The sequence below is a fragment of the Vicugna pacos genome, chromosome 12 (assembly GCF_048564905.1).
Source record: "Vicugna pacos chromosome 12, VicPac4, whole genome shotgun sequence".
Taxonomy (NCBI): domain Eukaryota; kingdom Metazoa; phylum Chordata; class Mammalia; order Artiodactyla; family Camelidae; genus Vicugna; species Vicugna pacos.
The window spans coordinates 14,941,409-14,952,336 of NC_132998.1; the positions used below are offsets into that span (position 1 = coordinate 14,941,409).

Here is a 10,928-nt window from a genome sequence, read left to right on the forward strand (position 1 = left end):
CCTACAAGGCAAGTCTGATAACCAATGCCTCTCCACAACTTAAAATCCTCTAATAGATTCCCACTGCTCTAAAATACAATGTTGGCTCCCAAAGAGGGTCTAAAAATGACTGGACACTTCCTGCTTTCTCTAGCCTTATGCCTCATCCAAACCAAGGAGTGACTATTCTCACTTTCTGGGTCATTCACTAAAGAAAAGTTATGTTTTCATAATTTTCTGGTAGCAGCCAGCTTTTTTAATAATAGGAGATGGCTACTTTTATGTTATTATAGAGAAAAAGCCATCTTTACCAAACTTATCAATTCCTAACCACTCAATCATTTTGGTGAAAGGGACGTGACTATGGCAAACTGGCACGTATTTTAAGTTACTAGATGATTTTATAATATAACGGCTACAAGTTTTGAGTTTTTAATATGTGCCAAGCATATATATATGCTTGGCACATATTAAACCTCATCTAATTCTTCCATTAGCCCTTTGAAGTTGGTAATGTATCATTTCCATTCTAGAGTTGAGATGACTGGGTGCTGGGACCACATTTGGTCCCTTCATTTCCATTCATTCTCACTGAACAGGTTGCAAAGACAAAAACTACATTTCCCAGATTCCCTTGCAGCCAGGGTTCTGGAAGCAAATTGGGTCCCAAAAGGTGGATACACACAACTGACTCTATCTTCTGGCAAGCAAGTTAAGGCTCCTTGGCACCGTGTTCTAGGATCCATCCACAGATACCTTGGTGTCCAGAGCAGCAGCAACAAGTTCTTGATCCTGGCAGAGCTTTGTTGCTGACCTCAGATGTAGTAACCAACGTGGGTCAGTTTTGCAAAGTTTTGTGGTTGCTCCATTTGGAACAACCCAGAAACTCCTTCTTCTTCAACCCCTCTAATGCTTTTGTAATTAAGTGTCTGATCACCTATATTAAATCATTTTCTGTTTAAAATACTTAAAGTGCTTTCTCTTCTGGTATTGAGCCTGAGAGTGTGCAAAAGCCTATGTGTTCATTCAACTACAGGTTAAGTTGAAATAAAGTCACTCCAAAAATAGTGTGGTTTAAATAAGACCAAGGTTTGTTTTGTTTCCATGTAACCGCCCAGAAGTGGGTGATATCACACAGGTTCTATTGCCATCAACATACAGCTTTTCTCTTTGGCCCCGGGAAGCTCCAGTTTGGGGCTATCTCTCAGCCAAAAAGAGGGGGAGGATGTGGAGAGACAGTAAATACTCAATGATTTTCAAACACCTTCAAACCTCCCTCTCACTTGCCACTGGCTAGAAATGAGTCACATAGCAAGACCTAATCCCAAAGAAAGCTGAGGGGATATAGTCACCAGTTAGGCAACCATGTGATACTTGGGGCGGGGGTGGGGAGGATTGGACATTTTGTTAGAAAAAGAAAGAAAGAGGGATGGGGGAATATAGCTCAGTGGTAGAGTGTATGCTCGGGATGCACACGGTCTTGGGTTCAATCCAGTGCCTCGGTTAAGGGGGGGGAAAAGAAAGAAAGAAAATATGGTTATTAGGGTAACATCACTCCTGACCATGTCTCACCCTCTGCCCAGTATCCATGTCTCCCCTTCTTTCTGCAGGCAGATCACACACCCTAAGGAAGGTTCTCATCCACTGGGTTCCCCGTGTAAGTAACAGTAGCAGAGCTCTCTCTGGTCACAGCTCTTGAGCCAAGCCTCTTTTATTTACTGACCTCTGTGCTCAGCCTTTCCCTCTCTTCTTCAATTTAACATTGGCTGCCTTTAGTGGCAGCCATTTGAAAGCAGCTGGGAAGCCAATATCTTTTATCCAGTCTTTGCTTTGGGCTGATTTCCGCTGTCTGGCCAAGGAGACTACTTAACAGAAGGCTCATGAGGAAGACCTCCATTATCAAACTTACCTGCTGCTGTTTGGGGACACAAACGGCTCTGCATGGCCCCAGGTTTGAAGCTCTGAGCCATATTCGATTGCAACCATAAGTGAGAAACCTTCTTTATCAAAGCTATATTCCTTTCTCTCTCTGCTTCCTGAATAATAATTATATGACTTCCCCTTTCCTCTTACAATTCATTATTAACAACGGTGAGGACTAGCCAGTTTATACCTATATTCTGACTTGTCCTCCTTAAGCTCAAGGTCAGTGGGCCCATGACCCATCCTCCCAGTTAGAAAAGGTGACTGTCTTAGCAAATGACGTCATGGAATAACAAGTGTCACCAATGTTCCCAGATGAAATATTGTGCCCATGTCACCCTCTGCCTGTTGCTGTCCAGTGCCACAAAATTTAGGTTTTTGTCATGGTCACACCCACTTCTGGTACCAATTTCTGTACTGATTAGGATACATGCTAAAAAAAAAAAAGAAAAACAGAAAAGAAAAGAAACCCCAAAATATACCGGCTTCATGACACAGAAGCGTGTTTTTCTTTCACCTGACGGTGCAGAGGTGAGCAGGGAATCTCTGCTACCAAAATGTGACTTTCATCCCTTTAGCGTAGCTCTTCGAATGGTATCATTTCCCAGCCAGCAGAAATTGTCTTTTAAAAGTAATATCCAGAAGGTGCCACATCACTTCTGGTGACTTCCCACTGGCAAGAACTTAGTCTGGTAGCTACAAAGGATGCTGTGAAAAATCGTCTCTAGCTGAGTAGCCGTGTGCCTGGCTAATACGCAGCAATCCCATCATTAGAGGAAGAAGAGGGAAAGGGACCGTGGGAGATAATTAGCAGTCTCCGCCACCATGAGCACCAGAGGATGACAGCTGCCTGACTCCAGATCCCAGAGGCAAAACTACTTCCCAAACCGACTCCCAACATCTAGAAAGAATGTTAAGGCTCTTGCTCTTCCTCATTGCTCTGATGGTACATATTCTCCAAAATAAGAAAGTCGTGACGCTTTGTTTGCCATCTTGTTTTAACCTACTTATTATTTTTATTCTAGCAGCCATTACTTAATTGAATACCTACTATGTGCCAGGCATTTAGTTGGATAGTAGGAACACAAAGATAACTAAGACAGAATCGTCGGGAACCTTTACTCAAGGATTTCTTTTGATTCAGAATATGTACTTAGAAAATTCATCATTTTCTCTGAACACATCATAAAACCAAAAATTTATTTAAGAAGAATAAAGTCAGGACAAACACTCAAGAGGAAGAGTTTTTTATTTTTCCATTTTCCTTCCCTGATTTTGTATTACATCAATTGGCCTAATTAAAAATTATAATTTAGTGTAAAATGAATCACTTAAGGTACAAAAATCTTGGTAATAAGGATGAGTTTCAGCTCAATTACACCTACACACTCTTTCTAATCAACTGCTATATTGATACCAGCTTTCATCATGAATATGAAACTGCAAAATGCAGAAGATTTTCTTTCCTCCACTGAGGGCCCCCCAGTTTGGAATCACTTCTTTTGGATCTAAGTCAACATCAAAATATTCCCCAAAAGAAGCCAGACACAAATGAGTACATACTATTTTATTCCATTTATATCTAAAGTACAAAAAAAAAAAAACAGGGGAAAACTAATCTATGCTATTAGATATGAGGATAGGATGCCCCCCCTGGAAGGGGGGCCTGCAGGATGCTTCTGGAATGCTCATCATGCTCTTTTTCTGGATCAGGGTGATGATTCCGCAGGTGCCTTCAGTTTGTATATCCCCTCGACATTCTATTTAAAATTCTGATAGCAGTTTCCTTAATTGATTTACAAGGCATCTAGGGAGACGTATGGGGTGCTAAGCACCATGCCAGCCACTGTGAAGGTTTCCAACAACACAGTACACGTGCCACCTTTCCATTTCCCATCAAAATGAGGCAGCTGGGATGTGAGGGGAAAGACGGGGAGTCAGGAGCCCTGGCCTGTGTGTCCCTGTGTAAGTGTAAGCTAATAATCACCTCTCTGAGCCTCTGTTTTCTGAGCTACACTTCAGCTCTAAGGCTCTCTGTTCCTTAATTCCCTCCTGGGCACTTATGATAGCCATTTTCCTCTTTCGATCTAAAGCAGCTTCTTGGGCATTCAGAATCTCAAAATAGGCAGACACTGGGGGGAAAAAAGACCATACTGTAACAAGTCTACACAGCTCTTTGCCAAAGGCAGGATGGTATGACTGGAAAATTCTGGGACCAGGCTCTCCTGGTCACAGTTTATGGTCAATGCCCCATCACTGGCCTGCTGAACTGCTTTAGGCAAAGTCCTTCATTTTTCTGGACATCAGATTCGTCATTTGTAAGACGAGGGGGCTTAGATCCCAAAGGTTCTGTGTTTGAGTTAACACGTTCAAAGCTAAGAAGTAGCAGAAATTCAGACTCTGGTTTTATGGCTCAATCCCGGTGTTCTTCCTGCAAATATGTATCTAAAAAAGTAACCTAGATTCAGATTTCAGATACTAACTATGATACATAAAATAAACAACAAGTTTCTACTATATAGCACGGGAAGTGTATTCAATATCTTGTAGTAACCTATAATGAAAAAGACTATGACAAGGAATACATGCATGTATATGTATGACTGAAACACTATGCTGTACACCAGAAATTGACACAACATTGTAAACTGACTGTACTTTCATTTAAAAAAAAATTCTCGTTGCCCAGTACTTGCTGGAATAGACATCAACCACGCAAGGAAGGCAGGTCATCCTTGCTTTTCAGAGGAGGGAACCGTCCTGTCACACGGTTAAGTGACGTGCCCGCCGCGTGTGCCCTGGCCAGCCCCAGAGGCAGGATGAAAAGGCCGGTCCACAGACTTGGGTCCCTCCTCTCCCTGCAGGGGATTGTAACAGGCTTCCAAATCAACAAATGAGCCAAAAATCAATCCCATCCCAAAGCAAAAATAGACTCTCTTTCTCTCGTTTCCTCCAGTGGAGAAAGGAAAACAAGAATTGGGAGTTTCATTAGTAAGAATAAAATTTCATGTCGTTTGTTAAAATGGTAAAACTGCACACTGTTGTCTAAGGCCTCACAATGGCTGCAGAGCCCCAGCACGCCTTCATACTTGGCACACGTGCATTGTGCTGAAGCTCACGTTTTATCTGCAGGGTAAGGTCTTTGGGGTATGAAAGACTTTATGAGCCCAGAGTCAAAGACGAACAAGGATTTTCTTTCCTCTCCTTTTCTTTTTTTTTCGATTTTCCTGCCAAAGCAAAAAAGCTTACAGTTGACCACTCAGCCAGCCACCATGCCTCTGTCAGGCGTCATGTGGATACGAGGAAGTGGCCTTTATGAAAACAGCTCCAAGGGTCAGAGAATAAGAACGCTGGTGTGCCTCGCCGTGAACAAGGCTCCTAGCAAACTCAGAAATATTTTTAATGTGGTTTCAGCCCAGCTGATGATTGTTTTAGAACAAGCCTCCTGTCAAGGCCTTGGCCCTTGATCTGCAGAATTCCTTAAAAGATACCGGGCCCAGCAGGCAGTGATACATCACACGCCCGGCGAAGACACAAAACATCCCGGCCACGGCCACAGCCCTCAAGTTGTTAAAGTTCACTTCAGTCCTTCTAAAAATACGATGGGAGAGCCTTCCAGGGTTCATTTCCTTTAGACGCTAGACCATCAATTAACAGACAAGAAACAGCTTATTATAAGATAGTTTTGAGAAAAAATGTACAATGTTTAATCAATCCTTAATGGGTGGTTTTTCAGTGCTGAATCTCCACTCAGTTTTTAGCTCCAAATTCTACCCGAAACTGAACACTGAGGTTTGGGGTTAACACTACGTATAATAGGACTTTTTCTAAATCAAGCATTAGGAGCCTGCCTGTTTGTTTGCGTCTGTGGTGGTAAATGCCCCAGGGTGTTGCCAATAAAGCTGTGTTCCCGGGTATCTCCCCACCCCGACCCCCCCACCCCACGGTGCCCCCGCTGAGTGCCCGGGTAGCGTCTCTTGGATACTGCTGATGTCCTGTAGCACTTTCTAGTGTTCCACGTATCATTTATGAAACATATTTTTAGAATCTACCCTGCCAGAGGCCAGGAGTGACAGATATAGCAAGTTGGACACAGTCCTGTCCCCGTGGAACCAACTGCTAAAATGGATGTGGCCAGGAATCCCAGGCCACCCCATTGGAGGGAAATAGAGGGACCTACGGAGACTCACCAGAGGTCAGCGAGGGCTTTCTGGAAGGTGCTCCAGCCAGGCTGGGACTTGAAAGGCGAGTAGGGGTCTCCAAGTGAAGGAGGAGGGTGGGGATGGCGATCGGGACGCGGGGAGGGAGAAGATGAGGAGAAACGGGACATCTCCGGGAGAGGAGACCACAGAGGCCCAGCCTGAGCCTCAGCCCCGAATGCGCATCTGAGGCAGGCAGTGACCATCTGCTGGTGACAGCCTTGCTGTGCCACTGACGATACCGATAGGAAGTGGTCTGGGACTCATGTGCTGAGCTAGACCCTGCGTGCAGCTCCAGGCGGCTGTCCCCGCTCCCCCAGAAACAGGAACCGGAATTCTACTCAATACTCTTGATCTCTTATCAGCCTAAGCAGTTTGCACATTTACTGGGGGTCCCTGCCGAGAACGGGGCAGAGGGAGAGGAAGGCTCCACTGCCTCTGGCTGGCAAGCTTGCATCTGGGCAGCCCTGACCACAAGGCAGGCAGGCTGGTGGGTGCTGTGAACAGGAGCCGCACACCCGGAACCAGCCGCTGTCCTAAGTCTTACATACATTCGGGAATTTTTTCTTTTAATTCCTACAATTTCAGTGAGCCTGCCTATTTGTTTTTTCCCTGTAGTTTTTTTCCACACTATGGGATACACCATGACAGCTATTATACAGATGAGGAAATTGAAGCACAGAGAGGCTGAGGAATTGGCCCAAGGTCACACAGCTAATTATTGAACCCAGACGGCCCAGCTCCAGCCTGAGCTCTTACGCCCTGCCCTCCATGGCCCTCCGTGCTGGCACAATGTTGAGCACACCAAGCCTCGAGTCCCTCCGGGAGCTGGGGCAGGTGGACATAAACACTTACCCAGAGCACGAGGGCTTTACCCCAAATATGAATCACATGACTGCAACTCAAAACACAAACTTCGAAGAGGCATAGTCCACAGCATGCAGACAAAACAGAATGTATTCTGCTTAAGAGAAATGGCTACTTCATGTAAAGCATCTCACTGCCTTGTCATAACCACTACGCAAGGGTCACAGCATCTCCTCATCTGATGTAAGAGGAAACCGAGGCTAAGATAAGCTGTGTAACCAGGTCCAGCCGGTGAAGCCAAAGGCTCTTTCCCTATTCATCGTGGCCTTCTTAAGCACAGTGCTTTGTCCCCAATCCTAAAATTTGGCATCCATCTCAGGTATCTTTTCTTTGATGCAGAGAGTAAGCGGAAATGTTTTAAGTTCAGGCAGTTACCAGAGTCACTTCCTAAACTCTGCAACAGGAAGCTGGTGCAAACAAGACCGAAACGTGGTGCTCACGGCAGCCTGATTGCTTAGAGAGCCCCCTAGCTCCAGAGGCTCCATCTGAGCCGGACCGGGGCTCTCTGAGGGCGCCGTGAGGTAGAAGGGCGCCATGTTGGAGTTCTAGATCCCACTTGGCCAGGGGAGAAGGTGTTTGAAGAACATTGCAAATCAGAAAGGGGGAAAAGAGGAAGAAGTGGTGGGGGGAGTAGGGAATGGGAATGGTTATGGATCAGAAACAACAGCACAATCAAAGCTTTGAGCGTTCCATCAGATCTCTCTTCAGCAGTAAACGTTGCCTAGCCTCTGCTGGTCAATCCAACCTGGGCTTTGGCAGCAGAGTGCCTTCCTAGAAAAGAAAAAAGAACTATTTGTAGCCAAGATTTCAGGAGAGGGAAGGTACATTTTAGCCCTGAAGTGCAAGATACACTGCTTCGAAAAACAGGAGAAAAAAATGAAAAGGATAACTTGGTTTTTAAACAGAGACTCCTCCCTCCTGCAAGCCCCTAGCCCTGTGAAAGAATGCCAATTATACTCATTTAATCCACAGTCAGAGAACCCAAAGTTCAGGTTATATTAGGTTTCACGCTTTGTGGGGGCCAAAAAGAGGCAAGGCATTAGACTTTCCAATAAGTAGGGGAAAAAAGAAAGAACATAAAGACAAAAGTAACCCAGTTATTTGGGTATCAGTATTAGCAATGATTCAAACAAGAGTATATAACAAAGGAAGAGCTGTGTGGCTGAGTCAAAACCATAGTGACTTGTGAGAAAAACAAAGGGAAGTGAATCTTGTCCCTTCTGGCCAAGGCATGCAGACAGCGTGCGTGGAGCCCGGGGACAGCCTGCTTTCCCTGGGGGCTGCTTGGGGGATTAGGTAAATATAAAACTCTCCAAATGACTCAAGAAGTGAGAAATTGAAAGCATAGCCAGCTGGAGTAGCCATCAGCAGATGTATTTAGGAGTGCTTATTTTGCAAGCTAGAATTACAGGACAGCAAGATGCAGTCAATTCCAAGTATTTAAGGATGAGTGTCTATGATTGGGAGAGAGATGCAATCTGTGACAAAGAGTCAGAAGAGACCACCACTCTCTGAAGACCAGGCAAAAAATTTTCATAAACTGGCTCATTCACCATGGCCCCAACAGCCACTTTCTACGTAGAGGCTGGTTCAAGATTTCAACAAAAGGAAGTGGTTTACAAAAGAGTCAGCCAGAACCCAGAAGTGTTTAAGGGAAATAAATTACTGTGCGAGGAAAAACCTGCTCTGTATACCACTTAGGTTACACGTGTTTTTCAAGTAGGGGTCCTAGCAAAGGGTAGGACCTTTGAAAACAGACACTACTGCAGAACCCCTCTACCCACAGAATTCTTAAGGCTTTGAGGCACTGTCCCGTCCTTGCCTCAATGGAGCCTCATAATTACCTACTTAAGTAAAGCAAAAATTATGCTCATTTTATAGATGAGGAAACTGAGTCTCAAGAAGGTTAGCTATACTGATCTGGTCACATAGATAATAGTGCAGGATTGAGGTATGAACCCTGTCTGAATCATGCTTTCCCCCCCAACAAAAAAAGTCTGAGCTCAGAGATGTTAAAGAATTGAAATGATTTCAATATCGTTGACCTGCTCCATCAAACCTAGCTCCCAAATTGCCTCAGCTCTTGGTCACCGTTGCTTTATTCACCTCCTCTGATGCATGTCTCTCTTCTCTGCAGCGGAAGGCGGTTCCATCAGCTGCAGGGAGCTTTCGTGAAGACTCTGCACACATTGTCTCTCCCTTTCCGGCTAAAGCGATGATTGCATCACTTTCTGCTTCCTATCAGGTTTTGTATTTAATCTTTTTTCTCAATATGACTTGCCTTACCCATCAGACTGTACGCTTTGGGTTGGAAGAAGCACACGTGGGTCCCCCTTTGTGAGCCACCTGCCTTACCCACCAAAATGCCAGATACTGTGCTCGACGTGCAGAAGATGCTCACTGAACACAAACTGGATAGCAAAGAATCAGTCATTCTCTAACCAGTTTTATTCTTCCTTGATAAAATGTTTCTTGGCATCTATAATTTGGGCACTACAGTACTCTGTATGATATGGTGTGGGAACTTTATCGATTTCATAAACTATGATGTTTCGGTTGCATGAGGTTCAAGTTGCTGACTTTGCTTTAATCAAAGATTTTATCTTAATTAAATTTGTTAGTTTACCAGCTTTCCTTTCTCTCCTGGGGAGAAGTGGAAATACAGTGATAGTAAAACAATGATGTTAATAATAGCTAATGTTTATTAAGTGTTTCCCATGGGCCAGACACATGCCAAGGTATTTATATTAACTATTATGTTATATTAACTATTTCATTTAATCCTCTTAATCACTACTCAATTTACAGATGTGGAAACTGAGGCACAGGGAAGTGAAACAACTTGCCCAAGTTCACACAGCTTGTAGGTTGAGTCAAATCACTACTAGAGGCCAAATTTTTTTAACATAAAAAGTATTAATCTATTGAGGTGTCAATTCATGTTTTTTTCTACTTACAGTTTTTCTTCATATTCTCAGGAAGGTAGCTGGGCATTTGTGCTTTTTCTTTTTTGAATTTATTTTTTTATTGAAGTACAGTCAATTACAAAGTGTCAATTTCTGGTGTACAGCACAATGTCCCAGTCATGCATATACATACATATATTTGTTTTCAAATTCTTTTTCATTAAAGGTTATTATAAGATATTGAACATAGTTTCCTGTGCTATACAGAAGAAACCTTTTTTAATCTATTTTTATATATAGTGGCTAACATTTGCAAATCTCAAACTCCCAAATTTATCCCTTCCCACCCCCTTTCCCCAGTAAACAAGATTGTTTACTACGTCTGTGAGTCTGTTTCTGTTTTGTAGATGAGTTCATGGTGTTCTTTGTTTTCTTTTTTTTTTCAGATTCCACATATGAGTGATGTCATATGGTATTTTTCTTTCTCTTTCTGGCTTACTTCCCTTAGAATGATGATCTCTAGGTCCATCCATGTTGCTGCAATGGCATTATTTTATTCTTTTTTATGGCTGAGTAGTATTCCTTTGTGTAAATATAGCACAACTTCTTTATCCAGTCATCTGTCAGTGGACATTCAGGTTGCTTCCATGTCTTGGCTATTGTATATAGTGCTGCTATGAACACTGGGGTGCATATATCTTTTTGAATTAAAGTTTAGAAGCCACATTTTAAATTGGCATTTGGTGCAATTATGAAAACAATTACTTTGTAGTCTTTTTTAATGTTTGTTGAGATATAATCCATTTACATGATTTTTCTGCTCCAATTTTCACAAAAACACTTTGAGATGTGTAATGTTGTTCTTCTGGGGAGGCTCTGTAACTTTTAAAACATGACTGAGGCTGAGGCCCTCTGCCTTAGTTTCCTTCCGTCTAAAATGAGAACATGAACAGTTATTGTAAACATTAAACTAGTTTATTCACGGAAAACAGTTGAAATGAGCACCAGGTGCCCATGGCAGGGTTCTGTAGGTGCAAATTATTATCACTACTAT

At 43.3% G+C, this 10,928-nt stretch overlaps 1 long non-coding RNA gene across 1 annotated transcript in view; it reads left to right on the forward strand.

Annotated features, from left to right (window-relative positions):
* Nucleotides 1-10,594, forward strand: part of LOC116282618 (uncharacterized) — a 42,383-nt gene extending 31,789 nt beyond the window's left edge. The window contains exons 2-3 of the long non-coding RNA XR_012078816.1: nucleotides 9,106-9,213; nucleotides 10,321-10,594. This is a non-coding gene — a long non-coding RNA (uncharacterized lncRNA). The remainder of the gene's footprint in view (nucleotides 1-9,105; nucleotides 9,214-10,320) is intronic.
* The last annotated feature ends 334 nt before the right edge of the window (nucleotides 10,595-10,928 follow it).